At 40.6% G+C, this 24,971-nt stretch overlaps 1 protein-coding gene across 6 annotated transcripts in view; it reads right to left on the bottom strand.

The window, feature by feature from the left end:
• Window positions 1–24,971, bottom strand: part of CHRM3 (cholinergic receptor muscarinic 3) — a 474,710-nt gene that overhangs the window by 343,648 nt on the left and 106,091 nt on the right. For 4 of the 6 annotated variants that reach the window (XR_012638657.1, XM_074947045.1, XM_074947048.1 and 1 more), the window contains exon 2: window positions 6,393–6,617. The exons of the other annotated variants lie outside the window; for them this stretch is intronic. The gene's annotated coding sequence lies outside the window, so the exon portion shown is untranslated. The remainder of the gene's footprint in view (window positions 1–6,392; window positions 6,618–24,971) is intronic. 6 annotated transcript variants of the gene reach the window in all.

Genomic DNA, 24,971 nt, shown 5'->3' with positions numbered 1-24,971 from the left:
TTGATGAAGCAAGCTGGGGGCCAACAAAGTTCTATGTGATAGAATTTCTGTTTGCTATGATGTTGTTTTTTCCACTTTGCTAAAAAAATAAATGAGACATTAAATCCCCAAAGTGAGTCTTGAGGGCAAAAATTGTGTGAAAGTCGGACACTACATCCATCCAACATCTTGACAGATGAAAAGAAACATGACAAAGTCAGACAGTCAGTCAATGGTGCTTGACAGTAGTGTGGGAAAAGAGCCCAAGGCAGACCTTCCCACAATGGCTACTCGCCAGATGGAGATTAGAGCACACACTGCTTCTCGGCTCACCTGCAGGCCTCAGCCTGGGCTCTCTGATAGCTCTCCGCGATGACTGCACTAGCCTTGTCCTGTCTTCTCCAGACTAAACAGTTGTGGGCAGGGTTTGCCAGTTGTCATTGAGAATGCTGAATTTCTTTAGACCTTGCTTGACCTTATTGTTGTATTGGTGAATTGGCCTTCCTCTGCGTCACAGGCAGTTCTTGAGTTGACCACAGAGTACAGCCTTCGGGAGACGATCTTGAAGCATATGCTCCATGTGTCTCAGCCAGCGAAGCCTGCATAGACTGTAGGCTGGTTCTCTCAAAGACCTTGTTGTTAGCCATCCATTGGTCCCAAGTGACTCCAAGGACTTTTCTGAGACAGTGAATGTGGAAGCTGTTCAATCTCTGCTCCTGCTTGGAATATGTGACCCAGCTTTCACAGCCATAAAGGAGAGTACTGAGGACCCAAGTCTGATAAACAGAGACTTTCATGTTCAGGGTTAGCAGCTTGTTGATACAGACATGTGAGGTAAGTTTGCCAAAGGTAACAGAGGCTTTGCTGATTCTCACATCAAATTATCTATCAAGGCTAAGTGAGCTGGTTAAGGTTGAGCTAAGATACAGAAGTGATCCACATTTTCCAGAGTTTCATTATTGACATAGATTTTAGGTGGGATGTTGGTACCCTGTGACATGACAACTGTTTTCTTGATACTGATTACCATGCCAATCTGAATACATGCATGAGAGAACTTATTCATCATGTGAGTTAGAGACAAATACACTGTCATCTTCAAAGAGCGAATCCCGAATAGTGAGCTGGGTGACATGTCTTTTGCTCTGAAATATTCTGATGTTGAACAAGCTGCCATCTAGCCTTTATTCAATTACTACACCAGATTGATTGTTTCCAAAAGCATACTTACGGAGAATTGGGAAGATGATGTCAAAACTGATAGGCCCTAAGATGTAGCCTTGCTTCATGCCAGCATTAATGCTAAACTCAGATGTTTCATTTTCATACTGGATAGTTGCCTTCATTCCCTCATGGAACTCCTTAAATAGGAAGAGCACTTTGTGTGGACAGCCAGTTTTCGACAGGTATATGCCATTCCTGCTAACTCTGTCAAAGGCCTTGCTACACAGAGAGGTGCCTGTTCACAGCATTTTTCTCGCAACAAGCGCACTGTGAAGGACATGTCAGTCACGGAGCATCTGGCTCCCACACTGGCTCTCAGGATAAGTTCTCTCAGCAAGGACTTGAGTCTTTTCAGCAGGACCCTCGTAAGCAACTTGCTGACCACACTGAGCAGAGATATCCCTCAGCAGTTGTTGCAGTCTGCTCTGTCCCCTTTATTTTTGTAAAAAGTGATTATGTTTGCATCTTTCAGACCTTGGGGGGTTTCTTCCCAGGAGGCACAGAGAAGCTCCTGGATGTCGCTCACAGGCTCTCTTCCTGCCCTGCCGTTAGGTGCTCCGGAGATATCTGATTGTTGCGTGCTGCTTTCCCCGGCACAACCTCTTTGATAGCTTTCTCCACATCAGTGGCTCTCAAAATTATTTATCATTGTGTGCAGCACATGCAGCCCACAATGTGTTATCTGGGCCCCAGGGGCCAGGTGGCAGGGCAGCAGCAGCCCAGACCCCAATCCTGGACCCCAGACTCCTGCTGTGCAGAGACGGCCAGCTGCCTGTCCTGGATCCCCAAACCTGAAGGGCTGGGTGGCAGCCCTGGATCCCTGACCCCACCATGCTGGGCAGCAGGGCAGCCCAGAGCCCACCATGCCAGGCAGTTGGGAACCCAGACCCCGCCATGCAGGCCAGCCTTTAGCATACAGGTGAGCTGGACCACAGCTGTGTGCATGTTGCGAACCGCAGCTCTACATGTTCAAGAGTTGGTGTTTGGTCCAGTTCCTGCATCTTTGGAAGCTGGGGGATGGCAGCTAAGACAGTATGACAGAAAGTCATCCTTTGAGTAGAGTTCTTAGTAATGCTCAGTCCATTGGTCAAGTTGTTCTTGCCTGTCAGTCAGGATGGTACCATCTTTTGTTTTCAGGTTTGCAGTCTTTTTACAAATTGAACCACATGCCTCTTTGATTCCACCATAGGTAACATGAAGTTCCCCTCTTTCAAAGCAGGTCTGAATCTTTTTTGGATAGGCCTTGCCAATAGTTCTGGGCACATTCTCTGGTGGCTTTCTGGACTGCAGCCTCTTTGAACTTAAGATTTCTGGACTTATTTGGTTGTTGAAGTAAAGTTAGGTGAGCTTGCTTTTTCTTTCCTATGAGTGGGAGCAGCAGATATTCTGATGCTGCGAATCAGTCAGGTTGTTTTCTCTTTGTTGTTCCAAAGAAATCCTTTTCAGCAGACAGTGTCTTATTCTTGACATTTTCCCACAAGATGTCAGAATCAGGGGAATCAAGTTGATCCTTTTCAGAAACATGCTCAAGCACACATTGAAACTTTGCATATGTGTCAGAGTCCTTCATGTTAGTGATGCTGAGGTGAGATGTGTCTTTTGAATTCACATAATGGATCTTTTTATGATGTAATTGGAGCTTTGTCCTGACAAGGGTATGGCCAGCGTTGCAATCAGCGCTATGCATTGATCAAGCATGTGGTACATCGTGAATGTTTGTGACAGATCAAGGTGATGTCAAGTTGATGCCAGTGTCCTGAGCGGGTTGCCTCCATGTGATCTTCCTGCTACTGTTGCCAGCAAAATAGGTATTCGAGACTATCAGATCACAAGAGGTGGAAAGCTCAAGGACACACTGGCCATTTTTGTTGATGCTACCTGTGCTGTGTTAGCCAATGATGTGTCCCCAATCTTTGCAGTGATTACCCACATGGGCACTGAAATCACAGAGTCTGTTCCTCAGGGGGAGATTCTTGAAGAAATCACCGAGTCTGTTCCTTAGAGGGACACTCTTGAGGATTTGTTCCAGTTGAAAATAGAACTCCCTTTTTTGCTGTTTGGAGTAGGCAAGTATTGGCCTGTAGATGGACAGAAGAGTCTGGGTTCCAGAGTTCATATTCCCATCCAGCCACTTGATCCTCTCATTGATAAATACCAGAGGGGTAAATGCACAGAGGACAGACTTCTTGACAGCAAAACTGACAGTATAACCTTGGTTCATTTTCAGGTTTCCCAGACCAGCAGAAGTGGTAATTTACTTCATCTAGTGATCCAGTTTCCAAAAGACTCATCTCACTGAGGGCTGCAATATTGACTTCCAGTAGTTCTCTGTCAATTATGGCTGTTTTCTGAAATTCATGGTCTTTCAGTTTAAGGCCGGTTAGCATAGTGCAAACATTCCAACAAGCAATAATTAGTTTAGAGCCAGGAAAGAAGTTGGAAGGAAGCTTTTTAGCCCACCTTTTCTAGGGCTTTCCATGAATTGGGATATGCAGGCCACTCCTACATAGGGCTGCTTGGACATCTGAGCCGCTGCTGAATGCCTGGGTTCTTCCCCACCAGGCCGAGCAACCATCGAGCACAGACCTTTGATGTGTATGCCTAGGCAAAACAAAGAAGGAAGGGGTTGCCATAGGCCTTCCACCTTCTCTCTTGGCAGGGACTATAGAACTCCAACGGCAAGATGATGATCAAGATGATTGGTACAGGCCTGCTACAGCTTCTAGCTGGACCACCACTCTGAGATGAAGGAAGTATCTGCCTTATCACAACTGCGCCTTTTCTAAATGGCTGTGGTCCTGGTAGTGTGGGTATCATTGGCCAACAGGATACTGGCTCATCCTTTTTCTGGGGACATTTCCTACACCCAGGGGGTTCCACTACCCTGTCCTTGTGCACCATTGGGCCTTCCCAAGGAGAGACAGGTTTACTGATTGGCACTTGTCACTCGCCGTTGCATCGCTGGCTGAACCGTCTACACATCCAGTGGTGAATCCTAGAGGAACCAGGCAGAGATCAATCTGAAAGTCAGACACACTAAACAAGAAAATCATGAGGAACCTTGGCACAATAGCCCAAAACAGAAAAAAGCAAAATGCAGAGAAATGCCTTCAGACAGTCATTGCAGCAATAATATTTCCCTTTAAAATATCTATAAAAACGAGACCACAACTTCAAAGCTGAAACAAACATGCTTTCTTGTCAGACGACAAAGTTTTTGCTGCATGGGGATAAGTGATTAGAAATTCCCTTCTTCGACCAACCATATGCCTGTCACATCTACTGAGCTGCATGGCTCTGGTGCTGAGCTACTGGTAATAACAAGGCCAACGGCTCCAGTTTTCAATACTGGCTGCTCGTCAGCTTGCAAATAAATGGTCTTTAATTGACCCTCCAAAGCACTGCTTGTAGGATAATCAATATTACTACACCACCTTTCCCACCCTTTAAAATAAGGCAATTGCCAAGGGTAGTAGTATACCATGCCAGCTGCCACTTATGAATTAACTCATCCAAAAACACACGAGCAGAGAACTGTTTCAAGGCTGGTGACATCAAAATGTACAACATAGTTCACCACTCTTTTCTCTACGTCCTATCAATTTAAAAATCTCTTAACAAAACAATTATTGTAATTTAATAAAATCTGAACCAACAAAGAAAGATGCTTTGATTTAAATGTAATGCTGTTTGTGGTCACAACTTTATTCCTGTATAGTTATTATTCAAGATAGTTATCTTGTACTATGCACAAAGGAATGTAAATTTATAACTGTTTTATACAAAATAATAATATAATTGTGTTCCTAATACATCCTTTACAAAACACTGAATTGTAACGTTTTATCTTCAAGTGTTTTAATCAGGGCACAAAGAGATAGCCAGGAATTTTTCCTGGTACAAAAGTAGTTGCTGTCCTTCAGAGCACATTAATATAAATTTTATTACTATTAAATAGTAAATGAAGAGATTTACATCCTTGTCATTCAGACACAATTTGGTGGTGCTCTCTGTGAGTTCTTGCCATATCTCCTGTAAATATACATCTTTTCAGACACGCCAAAGTTTTGGTTTTTTGTTTTGTTTTGTTTTATTTGAGAGATTCCGCTTAAGCAGGGACAGTCAAAGCCTGTCATTTTGCAAAATATTTTGGAGTTTTGCAAAACTAATTTGATTCATGAGCCGTTTTGTTTGAAATCTTAAACCAGGTTGGTTGTTTTCCAAAGACTGAGTCAAATTTAAGAACAAAACAAGATGATTTTTTAGCCAAAGGGAAGCTTCTGTTGTATTAGAAATAAAACACTGCTCTCCAAAACTAAGCTTGTAACAAGAAATGCCTTACATATTTTATTAAATAGCATTTCTGTTTTTGATCAGAATTTCTCTCTTTTGTTTCCCCTTCATTTTTCAAAGGCTATTTGTTTTTCACTCTTCCATAGTCACTACTAAGTGTTTTTTTTTAAACTGAAAAATTAAGCATGTCGATGCATAAATCACAGAAAGGCAAGATCTGAAATACAATAAATCCAGAACACCTTTATAATCATAAAACACAGAAGGATAGTCCTACATTAAGCCTAGTTCTCTACTGTAAACAATAACTAAGAAACAAATATAAAACAAGGATCTGTCTTAGGCATTTCTACTGTGTCTATTACTAGAGTACCTAAGCGCTATCACACCACTGAACACAGAAGTTCAGCAATCCAGAAATAAACCATTACCATGCAAAGAATAATAGTATCAGCTTAAATTTGGAAATTATGAACTAAAACAAATGAATGGCTAGTAGTAAATAAACTGCAGCACTGATTCCGTTAGAATGTGCTCCATTTTCCCCTCTTTTGTCAATATATAATTTAGATCCCATTATGTTCATGTAGGTTTAAAAGTAGGTAAAATAAATTTACCTAGTGCTAATCCTCATTTTCTCTAGAAAGGTTTTCAGCTTTTTAAAAAAATCTCAGCTCCAGTGATTTTACCCTGAGGAAAGTGGATGTGAATAGGGGAGAGAAAAAGAGGCATAAGGTAACTGATTGCACTATGTTTTTTGTTTTAGATGGAGAGGATAGTATCGCTTTGGTTTTAACTGACAACACACTCAGGAAATTTCCTTTGTAACTCATCTTCATTGAAGGTGATGTTGACAAGTTTGTTGCCTATACTGACAGTTTAGTCAAGCAACTTACCAATCACTGGAGAAGAGACAAAGGAGTTGAGGAACACACATCTCTTTCCAAAGAAGCCATTGCAGCTGCCAAAAGTTACCAATAAAGAGTAGAAAACAAAACTTAGATGTTGGAAAAGAAGCTCAACAATCTTGAAAAGGGTGGATGAAGAAAAAAAAAGGCAAAATCATCTCGATTCTAGAGGCAGCTGTCTCCTCTGAAACCTGACTTCTACAGGTGGAAGATCTAGAAGGTAAAAAACATTTAAAGTGGATTAACTATCTGGACTTAGTTCCAAGATTTTTCCAATAAAAATCAACACACGCCAATTAATATCTACCTCTGTAACTGCTATGATCACAGTTAAAATGTAAATATTCCTCAGTTACCATGCTGCAGTATCTGAAATACTACAGTATTTCACTAGTCTATGTAGAAAAAGATTCAATAACTCCTCAGATACCAGGGCATATGGGAATTGTAATTATATTATCTTTTTCCAGGCAAAACAATTTTTATAATGGATTTTGTTTCACCAAAAATTTCTTGTGGATGTAACTAACATTTGCAACTTTAATCCTATCTAAGTATTTTTGCTGAAGTTTACTTTTGTACATCCAGCCAAACCTAAGATTTTCCTGCCCAATAACCTGAAAGTATATGATTCCCCAGAAGATGCTGAAGTTTTCCTTAATAAAGTCAAGTAGGCTCACTGAGGTCAGATACCTGAAAACTACCTAATCATAAACAAAAATTTACCCATAACAATTTTCACTGCATCATTTCCCCAGTCGCTTGATTTTCTTCATATTGTATATATCTTATTTTCCAATTTGTACTCAAAGACTTTTCTCCTGCCAATATATCTTTCCTGTTACTTTTCTCAGACCTTCCCTCTCTCTGAGTCTCTAACAAGTTTGGGACAATGTAGTTTTCCTTTTTTTGTAACATTGTGGATTTTTTTAAATTCAATGTTTTGGAAAGGAAATATACACTTACATGTACAGGCAACCCTCTTGCCAGTTTTTATTTATTTATTTTTTTAAATCTGGAATATGAACTATAAATGAGTAACAGTAATAGAGAAAAGTGCTTAATTTCACAACAAAAATGAGAAATGCATTTTATTTCTAATTTGCAAAGAGATTTATGTATTATTAAGGCAATATATGTGTGGGTGTATTCTTCTGCAAATTGTTAAAGGTAGTTGGATTTCCAGGTGCAGATTAGAAGTACTATTTGCTATCTCCCTCTCATTTTCCACTATTTCCTGGCTGACTAATCTTAAAAGACTATGGTCAAAGTTTTCAAAAGGGCTCACACACAATCAGGGGTTTGATTTTCAGAAAAGAACCCAGCTTCCACTTAAGCACCAGAGTGGCCAGATTTCAGGCTAACTCAGCATGTTGGGTGCTGAATACTTTTGAAAATCTGACCCAAAGTGAAAATCCAAAGACAGAAGAATAAAACCACATAATTTAACAGTTTTATAAACAGCCGTAGTGTTGCATCTCAGTGATGGCTGTATTTCAGTATTGCATACAATTATTTTTCTGTGGGTTTATATAATTTGATAACGTTTGAGAAGAGATTTCTGACCCTTTAGTAGGAAAAGATGTCAGATGGAAATGTAAGACACTATTGTGGGGAAGAGGGAAATGGAGGAAGGATTGGTCCTCCTAAATTCACCCAAAGAAAGGATCTTTTGTATGAATGGATGTGGTATCTCCTCAGAGGGGAGGGTCTGCTGCATCCATGGTACAAACAACACACACCCTCCCTTGGACTCCACAGAGAACTTCCATGGATTTGGTGTTCCATATGTAGGTTAAGATGGGCAAGTCAGAGGAATGCTCTTCATTCCACCCCAATCTGGCACGCAGCAGAAACTCACTTACAAGTTAATACAGCCTCCATACTTTTGTAGTGGAATGAAAGGTCATAGAGGCAGATGCCAGCTGGGAAGTCCTCTTCATGGCAAGAGCTACAAGGATCCTAGACCTCTTGTGGTGCTCAAGTGATTAATGAATGCTTTATGTATGCATCTTGATAGTTTTTTTTGTATTTTTAATGAACTACATTAATATATTAGAGTTTGCATACAGTGTTGGGGTGAAGGATGGGAGATTGGTCATGGACCTCCATGTAATAGTTAAATGCCAAGTAATTTCCTCATTAAATGAAAGTACAAAATTTGTCAACTCTTCCTTCTATTTGCATTTGCCTGGAATGAGACAAACCACCATTACCATGAAAGGCTGAAACCTTGTGATTTCCGTGGCTCAATACTTGTAGAAGTATTTACAAAGGAATTCTGCTAGGTCATTGACCACTGACAAAGCTGGAAGAAAGTAAATCAGCAATGTTCAGTGTAATCCCTCATAAAATTTCACAGTGAGTCACCAGTCACAAATAGCTTCCTGCTCATTTAGAAAGATACGAGGTTATGGGAGAGGGTTGAATGAATGAACAAAACGATCCATGTACGTCTTTTCCCTAAAAGGTTGGCTCTGAAGAGGATACAGAAGGACTAAAGGCAAAGCGGGTGGGAGCTTTTCAGTTTTGTGCGGCGGACATTACTCATAGAAAAGGGTAATGAGGAGAATGTGGGAGCATGTAGAGAAAAGTACTGGGAAGATGATGAGATCCAGAACAGTAATAGACTGATTTTAGGGGCATATTTTCAGGGAGGTGGCCTGTCTTTAGCAGGTTCAAGCTGTATCTGCAACACTGTGACCCTAAGAGCATCCCAATGCCAGAGGGCAAGGGGCTCCCTGGTCTATAACAATGAGTCTCAGCTGGCCTGACCAGCTCAGTGCACCCCAACTCACTGTTGTCATAATCTGTATCTAAAAGGGATCATGTAAGGTATCTTATGTGAACTGGTAACATGTGGGTCATTAATGTTACTTTGTGGTGTATATATGGAGACATACAAAAATTATAAATTTGTGCTGGTAATACGTGAAATATGGAAAATGTGTTGGTGGGGTGCCTTGATCCCTTAGACAAAGGAATGTGGTTCCAGCTGCTTGAATGCATCTCCAGTGTAAATTGAGCAAGGAAAGACAATGGAAGTACATTTACATAAAGGTAAACACAGCCATGAAACTAGTGAGTTGGAGAGATAGCCACTTAACTATCAGGAGGGGTGGGGGGAAGGATACCCTGTTAATTTTTGCAGTATCAGCCGCCTGGTGAACACATCAAGCTGAGCTCATAGGGCAACTTCCTGACATTGAAAACAAAGATAAACTTTGAGAATATAAGCAGAGAGAGAAAGCCCTTTTGGTACCCTTCACCTGAGGAGACAAACCAACCAAGTGCTTTAAGCTTTGTGTTGGATCCTGGCTACGGACTGGCCAAGCATGCTGGAAGAACAACTACGGTGAGAAAACTACTCTGACCAAAAACTCCTGTTTGTTAAGTTAGGATTTAGTCTTAGAAGTGTCTCTTTACTTGTGTGTGTTTGTAACCGTTGCTAGCACTATTCCTTTTACTTGTGTGGCAGAGCTCCGACCTTGTCCCCGTGGGTCCCACGCTTCCAGGTGGTTTAGGCTAGCTTCAGAGGCTCACTGCAACCCTCCATATAGCCCTTCTCGCTCTAGGGCTAGAGATACAATCTACTGAGCCCTTTTCATCATAAGCCAGCAATGGAGGTTGGTGAGAATTCCCACAGACTCTGTTGCTCCTACAGCCTCATGCCAAAACAGTTTAGCCTCCTGTCCTGACAGGGGCCTGTTTTCCCCTTCTGTAGTGGTGGGTTGGGGGGAACCCAGGCCCGCCCTCTACTCTGGGTTCCAGCCCAGGGACCCTAATGGTAGCAGCTATTGGCAGCCAACCTTTCACTGCCAGAGTTGCTACATTTCCCTAGACCACTTCCCCACAGCTCTCCTGTTTCTCCCTTCTTCACCCTTACCTTAGGGCTCCCTTACCAATGACTTGAGGGTGTCTTCATTAACCAGCCCTTCAGCCACACTTCCTCTCCCCTGGCTCCTCTCTGCCTGACTGGAGTGAGCCCTTTTATGTTATCAGAGGGGCCTTAATTAGAGTCAGGTGGTTACATTAGCTTAATGGCCTGACCTGACTCTTTGCAGGTTAATTGGAGTCAGGTGTTCTCATTAGCCTGGAGCAGCCCCTGCTCTGGTCAGTCAGGGAACAGAAAATTGTTAATAAAGTGGCCAGTATATCTGCTTTCTGCTACTGTGCTGTACCCAACTAGCCTGGGTCTATCACGCTTGGTATCAATTAAATATATGTTCTTTGTTAATAAACTTTATCTTGTTTTTATTACACAACCCTCTCAGTGCAGAGTTCCAAACTGAAGAGTAAAATCCTCAGCCAAACTAACAGGCTGGTGCTGTGCACTGACTCTTTAAGGGAAGAGCAAACTTGATGAGGTTTTGTGAGTGATACAGAGAGAGAGAGGCTGAGCACTGCAGGGGAGATGGTCTTGGGGAGACTTGGGCTTAGAGGAGGTGTTGGTGTCACACTGCAAGGAGTAAGCAGGCTGGCGGAAGCTGAGCCAAAGCTGAGCAGCACAGAAGCACCCAAGTTTACAGGACAGGTGATGACACAACACCTTACTGGTCTGGGTGAACCTCCAAAGCAACACAAACATTTGTACCTGCATTTTGTGGCAACAATTCAGTTTTATCTTCAAATGTGATTACCTGAACCACTGACCACTTTGGACAGTTAGCAATACAATTAATTAGATTTGCACCCACAATTTGGGAGGCAGTGCAACTCTTCTGTTGTAATAGCTGAGACTGTGTAATTAAAAAAATCAAAACCGAAACCAAAGAATTGATTTTATTTTGAAGTTGTTGAATAAAGCAACAAGAAGCAAAAAGAGTCTAGACAGAACATGTCCTGGAACAATAATAAAATTGAGGGATGTATCTCTTTCATCATCTGCATCATCCATGTTTCTTATATAGCTGTAATCTAGTTTGACTAGGAACGTTAAACTTTCATGCTACCATCCCAATCCTGCAAACACTTATGTACATTCTTTAATTTAAGCACCTAAGTAATTCCACTGACTTCTGTAGAGCTGCTCATGGGTTTAAAGCTAAGCATGCATGTAGGTCTGAGGATGTAATGCTTTCTACTGTAAAACCGCATATTAATTTGAACTTTGGAAAATTGTTTCGGCATTGTTCTCCATTTATATCTGCTGATACATAAACCCGAAATAATAAAAAATGGCTTTTTTTTTAAGAACAACAAATTCCAAGAATCTGAATATTTGCCATCATGAATTGTAAGTGAAATCCAATTGAAAGTACATGGCCCAATCACGCAACCCTTACTTTGATTAAGGATAGCACAATCAGACCCATCACTTGTAATTTAGAATTATTCTCCTTCTAAATTATAGACCTGAGTAGCTAGACTGCGGTGGCCATCGTGCCACAATGGAGACATCTTTATTGTGCCCCTGGCAGTATGAGACTCATATGCAAACTGTATTCAAATACAGCTAAATCTCTAGACCTTCAAGCCATATTTCATCACATCCTTTATAAGTGCTGCTTATCAGACACACACAGTTGCAAATGTGATAAACATGATAGTAGAATTGAAGAATACCATTATCAAGACTCTAAATAAGCCCCAAATTCTAGAACCATTGGACTTTAATAGAACAAAGATTTGGCCCCAAATAGCACGTGTACTTTCTAGGGAAGACTTCCAGATATAATGTTTGAGACTCCACCGATGCAGGGGCTCAAACCTAGTACAATCATAAAATTGGGTGATTCATACAGGCTAGTATACATGCCTCTTATAGACCGGTACAGCAATATTACCAGTTTCAGTAAAAGTTGCATTAAACCTTGTGCTTTCAATAGGCAAAGAATAAAATCTGCAACTTTTCCCATTATCCAGATAATGGGACAGATTCAGTCACTGACTGCAGTGAAGCTACAACAGGGATGAATTTGAACCAATGGTGGTAATATGCTAAAACCCATAGCATTATATGTACCAGAGAAAATGCATTCAAATTACTGTTAAAAATGAGCAGCTAAAGTTAATTTACATGGAGAGATGGTAATTTTAAATAATTATTTCTCAGCACTAAGGACACTAAATATCAAGCTTAATGGTTAATGGGGGAAAAGAAAAGAAAAAGTACAACAGAACCTCCAGCAAAAACTAGAAAGAGGAATAACATCTTTAATATGAAAAATCGCTGAACCAATCACAAACAGCATGAAGAAGCCAGTTCTGAAAACACTTATGCACATACTTAGCTTTATGCATGAGTAGTCCCATTCATTTCAGAAAATCTATTAATATGCATAAAGTTATGCACATACATAAGTGTTTGCAAAATTGGGCCCATTGTGCCCCTTTGGTTAGCAGTCTCAGCAGAAAGGGCAAAGACTGAATAGACATGAAGACTGAACTAATTTCTCACCCTTATAAGTCTTCAGGAGAGTGTTGATGCACATTGGCTTGGGAACTTTGCACCCTTCAGATATCCCTTAACAAAAATCACAACAGAGACAGCCAGCCATTCCACAAACACTACTGCCAAACAGCCAGACAGACTGGCAAAGCCACGGTGACTTTTGATTTTATTCATTTATTTTCTTTAATGAAAATTTAGATCAAAGTCACATAGGCCTAAAATGAATTTAAAAAAAAAAATCAAAAGGTCTCATACGGAAAAGGACATTGATTCAGACATGGAGCAATGAGACACATGCCACAGTTAAATACAGAGGCTGCAACTTATAAACTATTGGCCAACAAGGAACCCCTTCCCAAACTACCCAGCCAGGCCATCGCAGTGCAGAATTTAACTCGGGACCTATGGCCAGAAGCCAGAGTCCCAACCCATTCCCCTCCTCCAGGCTTGGAAGTAGTATGCAAGATGTGGAGGTGTATCTCCTGACCATGTGGTGTTTTGCTTGGGACCCACATCCAAGCAGCCTCTTAGGTTACAAGGGCCTAACATCAGACCCATTCTTAACTCACCAGCCTCATTGAAACCCATCAAAGTTGGAACAAATATAATGTAAATCCCTAAACCAGACCTGAGGGATACCAGATGGGAGATGAAAAAAACACAATCACCATATGGCAAAAAGTCCCTTCCAGAACTCAAATAAAATCTGCTGATGAGCATAACCCCTGGCTTTCTAAGAGATCCAGCATACTAAGTGAGGATGGGGCTAGAATACAGCCAGAGTATGTGTAGGCCAGTACTGGGCAGAAACAACTCCTCTTTCTTTCTCTCTGCCTCTGCAGGTGGGACCCAGTCAGTCACTCTGTCCTGACCCAAATCATCCAAGGGCAGCAGGAATGGGTGGGATAGGCTCAGAGCTCAGATATTGTTACAGCCAAGCCACTCATCACTCTCTCTCCTCTCCTTGCCCCAGAAAGATGAGGGAGGGGAGACCAGCAAGAGCTTGAGTTATCTCCCGTGTGTGTGCGAGCGCGCGCATGAAAACGAGGGTGATGCATGTGTCCCTATCAACTGGGACAGTTCAGCGTGGAAAAGAGATACCTAAGGAGGGCTATGCTAGAGATCTATAAAATCATGACTAGTGTGAATGAAAAAGGAAGTGTTATTTAGCCCTTCACGTAACACAAGAACCAGGGATCACCCAATGAATCTGATAGGCAGCAGGTTTAAAACAAACAAAAGGAATAAGTTCTTCACCCAATGCACAGTCAATCTGTGGAACTCATTGCCAGGGAATGTTGGGAAGACCAAAAGTATAACTGGGTTCAAAAAAGAATTAAGTTCCTGGAGGATAGTGTCCATCAGTGGCTATTAAATAAGATGGTCAGGGATGAAATCTCATGCTCTGTGTGTCCCTAAGCCTCTGACTTACAGATGGTGGGACTGGACAACAGGGAGTGGATCACTCAATAATTGCCCTATTCTGTTAATTCCTTCTGAAGCATCTCACATTGGCCACTATCAGAAGAGAGAATACTGAGCTAGATGGACCATTGGTCGGACCCAGTATGGCCGTTCTTATGTAAGACTGCAACTTAAAGCTGCATTTTCAACTCAACTAAAGACTGTAAAAACCTCTGGGACTTTCATCGAATGAAATGAAAGTCTTCGAAATAGGAGTGAAGTGCAGACTTCACATAGGAGTCTGCAGCTGTACCAATTTTGCCTGTAATCTGCTCAGATCTCATGAACTGATTTAATTTTTTATGGTCATGAGAGACCCAGATTTCACTCAGCACCAATATGGAACCAATACAGTGTTAGAAAAAAGAATGGAGATTCCATTCACTTGCTCAAAAGATGGTCTTATGGTTCTGAAACTAGCCTATCATTCAGGAGTGCTGAGTTCTATTCCTTGATCCATTACACATGCTGTCTGTGTAACTTTGGGCAAATCACTGAACCTCTCTGTATCTGAATTCCCTACCTGTAAAATGGGCTAGATGTATGTGAGATTACTGTAAAACATGCATCATTTAAGAGGATCCTCATTACTATAGTGCCCAAGTAGATCAGATTATTTCTGGCTACTCTGGAATCACTCTTTTTACAATATTTTAAAAAGAAAAACAGATTTTTATTCAAACAGGACTTGTAATTAAAAGAAAATGCCTGGCTTCTGCCATAGGAGATTGTACAAAGGCTGGAAATGTGAAAAAGTCAGTTATTTTTACATATTTTTATTGCTTCATCTCTAAGTGTCCTGAACCATTTGAAACATTTAAATTCAAAAGGGTTTGTTTGGCACAAGTGGGCCAGAGATCATACAAAACCGTGTTTTCCTTTTTCTATTGGCAAAGTATTTCACTGTGAATTTTCTCCTCTTTATCACTGTATGAGAATAATTACGTTTGCTGATCACAGATGGCTGTGAGAGGCTCATCTGACTACTTAGAATTGCTTCATGCTTCCTAAAAGGCAATTAAAATAAAAGTTGTGTGAAGACTGCCTTTATCTCATCAAATGCACAGATGATTCATCCCCATTTTATTACTCTTAATTTCTAACCCTAATAAGCCAGGATTGTGGAAGCAAAAGGCCTACCACCCTGTCTTTGCAGCACGTGGGGGTGGGGGGGGATGGGGGAGCAGGAGAGAATATTTTTCTACCTATCTCACTATAAAGTCATAGATGAACTAGTGAACCACCTTTGTATTTCCCAGGCTTTGCCAGAATTCCACATAGAAGAATACTCATCTCTAGGGAATAGAAGGCCAAGAAAGAATCTAGCTATACTCTGTGGTTTATTTCACAATCAAAAGTAATCCACATGTGAAAAAAAGGGTTTGGTTCTGAGTCGGCTCCTACTGGTGTAAAGTCAGTGTAACTTCAGTGGAGTTCCTCCTGATTTACACCAGCGTGAGGAGAATCAGGTCTCAAACTCTCTATAGTTTTTAGAAAGCCTCTTTTCTGGCCATCAATAAAATAAAGAGTGCTCTTCTGATGGCTGAAAATGATCAATCACCCCCCTGTTTTTACCTTTATCATCGACCTTGCATGTTTTTCTTGTATTACGTTTTTCTTCAACATTCAGAAACACAGCAAATCAGTTTCCTTCTGTTCTTGGAAGCAGTCAGGACTAACAATATTGTTTGAAAGCCAAAAACAATGATCTCCAGAACATGAGAGTGAGGATTTAGCCTCACAATGTAGGATAACAGAGGGAGCTTTCCTTATTTCTACTTTTTAATTCTACACTTCATATTTATTTCGTATTTTGAATCCTTTACTATTGATGGAGGTTTCAGAGTAGCAGCCATGTTAGTCTGTATTCGCAAAAAGAAAAGGAGTACTTGTGGCACCGTAGAGACTAACACATTTATTTGAGCATAAGCTTTCGTAAGCTACAGCTCACTTCCACGAAAGCTAATGCTCAAATAAATTTGTTAGTTTCTAAGGTGCCACAAGTACTCCTTTTCTTTTTATTAACGGAGGGTTGATGGTGGTGAGGTTTTTTTTTTTTTAATTATTGGATTGTATAATGTATTGCAGTTCTCTCTACATATTAATCTATGTCAACAGAACTTGTACTTCCAGGTACTCTTGTTTCCTCTACTCATATTTTTGTTTTACCTTACACAATATTGCACTGTGTAAAGAAGCAGAAAGAAGATATTGAAAAGGCTGACAATGTTCAGTTTCCTCTGATAATTTTTCCTAAAATTGCCAGATTTGTAATTACCCTACTGATGTGCACTCTCATCAGGTACTATTCCATTGTGGTACAATCTATTTAAATAAATAAACACGCTGTTTAAATATCAGCAATGTGACACTATCAAACTCTCAGGAAACAGAAGTGACTCTTCCACTAAAAGATAAATAAACGATAATACATAATACTGAAAGTGTTTTTGATCCATAGACTTCAATGCAGTTTACAAAGGTGACTAGGAATTATTATCCCTATCTCACAGATAGGGAAAGAGACAGGTATAAACTATCTAGCCCAAGATCACATAGCAAATCAGTGGCAAAGACAGAAAGAGAACCCAGCTTTCCACCCTCCCAATCTGGTGCCCAATCCACGGGGCCATGCTTCATCAATTCTTTACAATATTCCTCCCTTTCCCACATATTGCTAAAGAGAGAATCACCATTAAAGAAAAACATTACCATGACATACTATGCAGCTTGAACATAAATCATGCAAACATGCAAACCCTGCATGTGTGCTATGATCATGCTTGTTTCCATGCTTAGTTCTATTTATTATTATTTTTTAAAAACCTCCTAACACTGATCACTGTAACAAATACAATTTTATAATTATGCATAGGAGACTAGGTCCCCTGACTCTTCAGTTACTAGCACCAAGAAAAACAGTCTTTGTAATATAGAAGAATTTAGCACTTTAGGAAGAATTTTATTCCTGGTTTATACTGGCTTTTCTTGGTGCAAAGTGAGGTCCAGGATTCCCAGTGTTGGAAAAGTCTGCTAATCAGAGATTGCAGAGACACAAAATACTCTCACCATGAAGGAGGTGAATTAGAGGTGTTGCAGATAGCAAACACTGTCCAAAGAGTTAGCAGTGCATTGAATTAGTGAACAGTGAAAAGTAAAGCAGCCTCCTCCTTTAAAGAATGCCTGCACCCCAGGTCTATAATCACACCACACAGAGCCATACAAACTCCTGCTGTTACTAAGGAATACTCACTGTTGATTCAAAGTGTGTTTTCCTTGAACTGTGCAGAATAAGAGAAGTAGGGTCTGATCACAGAAGCCTTCATTCAGGGATGCAGTAGCCATAACTACACAGGAAAGGCCAGTGTGATTTCATCTATAGGGCACTGACAGGATGCATACCCACAAATGATAGGAGTGCCTGGAACAGGCAGAATCAGCAACCGGCAGGTAATGACATATGAGCTAGCCAATTAGAGGTAAATGTTAACAGTACATCTACAATTATGTTGGCAAAAATAGATTTAACTGTACTAAAGGACTGGGAAATGGAAGACGAACATGCAGCGTGCACCAAAATGCAGGCTGTTCTTGCCCCCAAATGTGAGCCATCCACACGTACGAGTCCCGAGCATACTTGTTAATGTCATAACAGCTGCCTTGTTGCCAGCTAACGTACAAGACATTACGGGGATGCTGTTTCTACATAAAGCAGCAAATGCCACCCTCCCAACAGGTACCAGAAGGATAAGAATCAGAATGATCTCCCAAGGAGACATTCCAGCTATCAGCATATGGTACCTGAAGCATGAAGTGTGAAGACAGCACTGCTGCAAAGAGGTTATAGAGCAATGATGGAAAGCACTTAACTGAAGCTGGGTGTGCCTTCTAAACAAACGCTAAGGGTATTCCCCATCATCCTCAAAAAACACATCACACTCTGCTTACCAGCAACATCAAACATGCTGCTGCAAACCACCTTCGCACTCTGGCAACCACTTGTCCTACATTTATTCTACTACATGTTACATTTGCATCCCACTACACAATTTACTTGTGTGGGATTATTTTACACGCAGAATTTAGCCCATGATGTTTTAATATATCCCCTCTCCCAACTTTGTTGTGTCTGTGATCACACATTTTAAAGCCATCCCCTCTGTTCCAGTGAGCAAACAGGTCATTGCAAGAAGTGCCCAGGGCTCAACACAGAGGAGAGTGAATGAAGCACGGTGGACCACAGCCAATATTACCTCTAATTTTTGACAAGCCGTGTGCACAAAAAAAATCTTTTGTGCAAATTTTTGAAGCAGAGTTCAAATTTCTGCGCCATGAGGCAAATGCACCCAAGTAATTAAAATGCTTATACGTTTAAAAAGTTTTAATTTGTAATTTGTGATAATAGTTTTACACCATGTGATTTTATAAATGTCATTTTTAAATACTTAGAAAAAGGAAATTTAGCTGTTCTTCATGAAGCAGAAGTTAGTTTTAAGCATTATACTTTATGATATTTTTATAGACAATCACAAGCATATATCAAGCACATATTAATCATGATCATCATCAGTCCATAGGCTTCTGCCCGTTGGTGTCCACTTTCATCTTTCATTCTATACACATGTCCGAAAAGATTTTGATAAACATATAATGAAGACAATTTAATAAGTACGCCATTATGTCAATTTATATGGGTTTTCAGATACAGACATCATGAGTAAAAAAAGAAAAACAAGAGTTTGTGTTTTAAATTTAAAATTTTCCTACAAAATATCAATAAATGATTGTCAGCCAAGAATAAGATATGTAATAACAAATTCATTTTAATTTCCTTATTGGTCGAAATGTCAAAGACTGCTAAACTAACCTTACTGTTTTTCCCTGTGATCTTTTTCATTTGCCCATTCAATATAAACTCTGTCCAGATCTATCAGTCCTCCATCCAGCTGGTAACTCTTAATACACATCAGCATGTCCAAATGATCTACTTGTAAATGATTCCATAGTTTGTTTTTTTAGAGTGTTCATTAAGCTAAATGCGCTCACAGTCTGCACTTGATGGTAGGAATGTACCTCTAATATCCATCAACTTTGCGAGATCCTGAAACTGTTCATTCTGGTGAGCAAATGTCACCATATTGCGGAAACTTAAAACCAATTGGATTTTGATTCTTTCGGCTACTGCAAACTTGAAGTCATTGTACTGACTAACTATAACAATCTCTTCAGCAAGAAAGTCTTTGTATTTTAACATAGGGATTTGACCTGATGAATTCCAAAATTGAAGTCACACTTAACTATTGTTGCACAATCAAAAGCGGACCACTCCTGGACTTCATCCTTTGGAAACCTGTCTGCCAAATGTGCACACAAGATGTTTATGAAAGTTATTATGAAACTGGTATCAATTTCATTATTTTCTTGAGAGCTCACATCTAAGAGGGCCTTAATTTTGTCAATCCATAAGACTGAATCTCCAAGGTATTGTCTTCTGATCTTGTTCAGTTTACCTTGGGCAAGGTGAGATGCTTCAAGAGATGTAAGGCCCCGTTTCTGGAGCGGTGTGGATAGTGAAGCCAGCTCCGACAAAATATCATTCAAAACTTCTAATGTTATTTGGTATTCCATGGTATTCAGCTTTTTGTGGCAGTATTTAGAAACTGGATCAGTATCTTTGTCTTGCTCAAAATATTCCAGAACAGGATTATATTTGCGAATAATTGCTCGAAGTGCAAAGTGCCTAGATAACCAGCGCACTTCACTGAGTGGCCTGAAAGCCACTGACTCACATTCAGAAGCATCCACTATTTCCTGAAATTTGCATTTTCTCCTGGATGACCGACAGAACACAGTGTAGACAGTTCTCATTAAGGTTTCTATGTCTCTTATTAGCTTAACCTCTTTCCATGCATCGGAAATCCCCAAGTCTTCCCAGTGTGCAATGCAATGTTGCTGGACTAAGTGTGGAATATCACGTTTCAGCTGAGCCGCTAAGCCACTGAGTTTGCCCAACATCACAGAGCTACCATCAGATGTGATCACCATTTTCATTAGATCAAGTTGGTGTTTTTTATAAAACTCTTTGACTGCAGACACTATTGACACAGCATCAATTCTTGCAATTGTAATTGTCCACCAAATGAAGTTTTATAGTCTGCAGAACTTATAGATCCATATTTAAAGTAGAGTATCAAGTATCTCTTTATGGACATATCAGTGCTTTCATCAACAGCTAGAATATGAAACATTGCCGATGTTATTTCATGCATGAGGTCATTTTGGACAATGCAGTTGATAATTTCAAGAAATTCAAAAGCACAATTTTTACTTCTCCAGCTCGCTGGTGTGCGCACATACTTTTCCATATGGTCATTAATATCCTGACAGAAAGCACTGAGCTGTTCATTTTAATAGCCAACGACACACTGTCAATAAGTACCTTGATTTCTTCTGGGTTTGACTGCTTGTGTTCAAGATTAATTTGCCTTTTCTGCTTTTCAGCTGGACTCATGCTGGACTCATGCTAAGCAATCCGCTCTGTAAGGAAGGTTTTTTGTTTCTAAGTCTTGTTACACCATCTATATGAGACTTACTTGACAGACGACGCTTTAAGAAATCCAACTTCCATACATCATTCCACATTCTTCCTGTTGAAAATTCTTCCGAAGCTCTGGCATCTCGACAATATACACAAACCATTCCATTGTCCGCATCATATGTGAATATTTCACAAAGTTTAACAAGCATTATACTATGTGACGTTGGTGTAACCGTCTCTATAATCTCATCCAGATTTAAATGAAGTCGCTGTTCTTTTATGCTTCAGACCTCTAGACAGTGACATTTTGGGATTGATTTTTTACCAATTTCGTTTATTTAAAATTAATACTACTATTTCAATGTGCTTAACAGCATGACTCGACAAAAGGGCAAACGGGAGATCATTCAGATCAAGATACTGGAAGTTTGTGCATAGCTCCGATCACGTCCATGCATCTGCGACAAAAAAACGCGGGAAAATGGTAAAGCATCATGAGTAAATGTATGAAGTCCAATGCCTTGGAAAGATTTTAGTCACGAAAACAACACTTACCCCTGTTCATTTCTGGGAAATCTTTGCAGTTCCTTAGCAACTATGGCCAGACATTTTGACTTATTCACACATACTTGAGTTTGTACACAGCCAAATGAGCAGACTACAAGGAGATGTGTGGGGCCCAACCATCCTGACGCGATCAACGTTCCATGTTCGAAATGCTGGCGGGGAGGGGTATGATTCATTGCCCTCCTTTCCCTTCCCCCCCACTTGCCAGCTAGTAGAATCTGGCTGTGTTGATAGTTGGCGGGTGAACAATGTCGAAAGTCACCTGTAAATGATATTTCAGCCTGGCTCCGATGTAGTATTTCATTTTTTGTGCGCACGGTGTTTCGGATCTGTGTGTGTGTGCGCACACGCGCACAGCTTGGAGGGAACAGTGACCACAGCAATTCCCTGTTCAGATATGGTCCCTACAAGAACAAATCTTAGTTGCTCAAACTGTCTGGGGCTAGAGAGAGTCAGGAGCCATAATCTGGCCTTAAATCTGCGTTTCAGTTCCCTGATAACACACTTCCATGCCTCCTAATGTTATCACCAAGTTTTATCTGTCTATCTATGGTACTTATATGGCTGTCAACACTGCAGTATCTGAGTGCCTCACAATATAATGTACTGACCTTTACAACACCCTTGTCAGGTAGGGAAGTGCTATTATCAGATAGGAAACTGAGTCACGGACAGACTAAGTGACTTGCTCAAAATCACACAGGAAGTCTGTGGTGAAATAGGGACTTGAACTGAGGTCTCTCCAGTCCCAGGCTAATGGTCTAATCACTGGACCATCCATCCTAAGCTCTTTAACGTCGGATAGGTGCTCGAATACTATGGTTATGGAAACCAGCATGTACATTGATCTTTAAAATAGTTATGCAGCATGGATAGTTGTAATGCAAAATTCCCATACTACCTTGCCTGACCTCAACTCAGTTCTGAACAGCTGGCCTCTAGGATGAGAGGTGTTCAGACTCCAGGCCCATTCATACCCTTTGCCACTCTTTTAAGACTACCAATAAGTATGAATATCTGCCCCATGTGATGTTTTCTTTTTTCCAGCATGGATATCTGCCTCCTAGGAATGTGGAGGAGACAGACCATCAACTCAACATTTCATGTAATCCACTAATAAGTAGAGCCCTGGACGGATAAAAGAATGTGTATCTGCATCCAATCCACGATTTGCAAATATGGTCCACAGATATCCATGGATATGAAGTAGATATCCGCAGACTTGCAGGGCTCTACTGATGAGTCATCAAGTGGCTTCAGTCATTACCAGTTTAAACTGGATTCAAAATAGTGTCCTGAAGAGGAATAAGAGCACTGTAATAACCCATTACATCATTGTTAACATGTATCCTGAACATTAATTGAGCAAAATATTTGAACGCTATAGATCAAGACAGTTGTTTGCCCTTTAAATGGCAAGCTGATGATTCATCCCCACTCAACCATTCTTGGCATTCAAGTCACCTCGTAATGTCCCCTCCTCACCTTCCTTAAATAAGCAAAAATGAATTGAACCTTTAGATACAATGTTTGGGATAACCATTTCATTACTATTGCAATTACTTTCTGAAATAAAATAGAAACAAGACCAAGGATGCCTCATCTGCTTAATGAAAGTATGTGTGTTATGGCAGTATTATGGTTCTTCCTAGAATATTAACCCACCAATTAATTTTCATGTAACTTTTATATCTGATCAAAGACTAATATAAAAAACTAACATTTAATTTGTTAGACCAACCCAAATGAAAAGCAAAATCTGGTCTCCTACCCTCTGTATAAATAATCATAAAGAAATACATTTTCCATTAAAACTGCTTTGGAAAAAAAAGTATTATGTCATATAATTTATTAAAGTGTCCTGTACCACTGCATGTAACTGAAAATTTTATTGGTTAAAAAGTTAACGTTTCCATAGATTCCCATTATATTTGTAGGGAAAACTCACAAACTGGCCAAAACTTTCAACATGGACGCAACCTTTTGAACTCTGCCCACTTTATTAGGAAACAAATACAAAAAGTTAAAGCTGCCAAACATGCAGAAGTAATAAATTTCAAACATGAACCTAAAGTTAGACTTTCCAAAGATGAAAGAGAGGAAATTACATGTGTTACCATGAACACTGCTTTAGCTGTCTTTTTCAAAAAGATTTTGAATTAAGAGTTCAAACTTTATTTTTGACCCTAATTGTGTACCAACAAGATGATGAAATGAGATTAGCTTAATGTCATGCTTTAGGGCTTAATCTGATTGTCACAAGAGTCAGGAACGATTCACAGATACATCTCTGTCTTCCCCTCCATGTACAGCATTCAATATATTACACGTTAATATACTGTCCGGGGAAAGAGAGAGCAGAGTGATTAAATCTCTCTCTAAAGTATCAAGTAGTGGCCACTGCTCATAGTATACCATACTTGACAGTGAAGTAGTCTATGAACAATGTAGCTGGGCACATTCTTTGTCCCTTTGGAGCTTCCTTCTGTACAAGAAAAGCATAGGACAGAAACTACAAATCAGCCCCAATTCCATTTTCAGCTACATGAGTACAACTCCTACTAAAGTCAATGTCCGTTGCACAGTCCTAACAAGACAGAATTAGACCCACAGTATTATTTTTAGACAGGAGGTGGCAACAGGACTCATCCACCTACAATATTTCCATATGTATGCAGTGAGTTTTTCATTTTTGAATGCATTCACCTTTGTCTCTTTCTCTGCTCTCTTTAATGGGAATAATTAACTACAAATTACCCCTGCTTAAAGCCATTTTCCTAAACCCTCCTCATTCCATATCGTCCCTTAGGACAAGTCTACACTACAAACTTACATCAGTATAACTACGTCGCTCACAAGAGTGAAAAATCCACTTAGGTATACCAATCTAATCCCTTGTGTAGACAGCACTATGTCAAAGGGAGAGCTTCCCCCTTTAACATAGCATCTATCTCTCATGGAGGTAGATTAACTAAATCGATGGCAGAAGCTCTCCCATCGGTGTAGTAGCATTTTCACTAAAATGCTACAGCAGCACAGTTGCACCGGTGCAGCTGCGCCACAGTGGTTCTCAAAGCTGGTCTGCCGCTTGTTCAGGGAAAGCCCCTGGCGGGCCGGACCGGTTTGTTTACCTGCCGCGTCCGCAGGTTCGGCCCATCGCAGCTCCCACTGGCCGCGCTTCGCCGCTCCAGGCCAAAGGGGGCTGTGGGAAGGGCGGCCAGCACGTCCCTTGGCCCGCACCGCTTCCCGCAGCCCCCACTGTCCTGGAGTGGCAAACCGCAGCCAGTGGGAGCTACGATCGGCCGAACCTGCGGACGTGGCAGGTAAACAAACTGGCCTGGCCCGCCAGGGGCTTTCCCTGAACAAGCGGCCGACCAGCTTTGAGAACCACTGGTATAGACAACCCCTTAGTTTCACTCCATGCCCTATTGATTCCAAGAACAAAATTATTTACGTTTTGTAGTGTAATCCTTTTTAAAATATTTTTTCTGTTTGCCTTTAAAGAAGAGGTTTCCAGATTCTTCTTACGTCATAGTGAACACACCATCTGGGCTTCAGTACCGAGGTATGATAGAAAGATTTTAAAAAGGAACATGCTAAACCT

The sequence above is a fragment of the Natator depressus genome, chromosome 3 (assembly GCF_965152275.1).
Source record: "Natator depressus isolate rNatDep1 chromosome 3, rNatDep2.hap1, whole genome shotgun sequence".
Lineage (NCBI taxonomy): Eukaryota > Metazoa > Chordata > Testudines > Cheloniidae > Natator > Natator depressus.
The sequence above is the reverse complement of the archived record's forward strand: the minus strand, read 5'-3'. Positions and strand labels throughout refer to the sequence as shown.